Genomic DNA, 955 nt, shown 5'->3' with positions numbered 1-955 from the left:
AAAAAAAAGAATATCATGCATGAAGACAGCAAAAGGTTATTACAAAGACAGAGGGAAAATCTCTAAAAGTTGCAAAGGGAAGAGATGCCTAAGTAAAAGAGTTGAACAGAAGATTTCAAAGGGCAGCTTGAGAAGGCAAAGCAAAGTGGTGTTTCAATGGAATGTGCAGAGAGCTGGAACTGGAGAACAAAAAGGGAAGAACTTGCTCTTCATGTCTCAAGCTGAGAGAACTAAAAAAAAAAAAGGTAAAGCCTTGAGTTGCAATACTGAAAGATGCCATGAGCAATATGTTGAATGATCCAGGACGTGTTAAAAGAAGATGGAGGGAATACACAAAATCGTGGTTCCAAAAATAATTGACTGACACCGAAAAATTTCAGGCCTTCAAATTTATTTACAAGTAGTCGAGAAGAGTTGTTGTTGCTGTTGTTACATCCATCGAGTCACCTGCAACTCATAGCAACCCTATGAACAATAGCTCTGAACCCTGCCCTATCCTGAGTCAGTCTCATTGACTCTGACACACATGCGCTTATTACTCCAGTTCTATGTTAGTCCATTTCACCTGAGATCTTCTTATTCTGCGCTGTCCCTCTGCCCTTCCAAGCATGATGTCTTTCTCCAAGGACTGGTCCTTCCTGTTCATGTGCCCAAAGTATGTGAGAGTGAGCTTCAAAATACTTGCCTCCAAGAAGAAATTTAGTTTCACTCCCACCAAGACAGACCTCTTTGTTCTCTTGGCAGTCTATGTATGTTCAAGACTCTTCTCCAGCACCACAATTCAAAGGCATAAATTCTTCTTCTAGCATCCTTAGTCATTGTCCAGCTCTCTGATGCATAGCAAGCAATTTTAAGATCATGGCCTAGATCAGGCACACCTTACTCTCTAGATTGACATCACTGCTCTTAGCACTTTGGAGTGGTTTTTGACAGCACACTTCCATAAAGCAATTTG

The sequence above is a fragment of the Elephantulus edwardii genome, unplaced genomic scaffold (assembly GCF_000299155.1).
Source record: "Elephantulus edwardii isolate Elephantulus edwardi_28Jun2011 unplaced genomic scaffold, EleEdw1.0 scaffold00045, whole genome shotgun sequence".
NCBI lineage: Eukaryota > Metazoa > Chordata > Mammalia > Macroscelidea > Macroscelididae > Elephantulus > Elephantulus edwardii.
The sequence above is the reverse complement of the archived record's forward strand: the minus strand, read 5'-3'. Positions refer to the sequence as shown.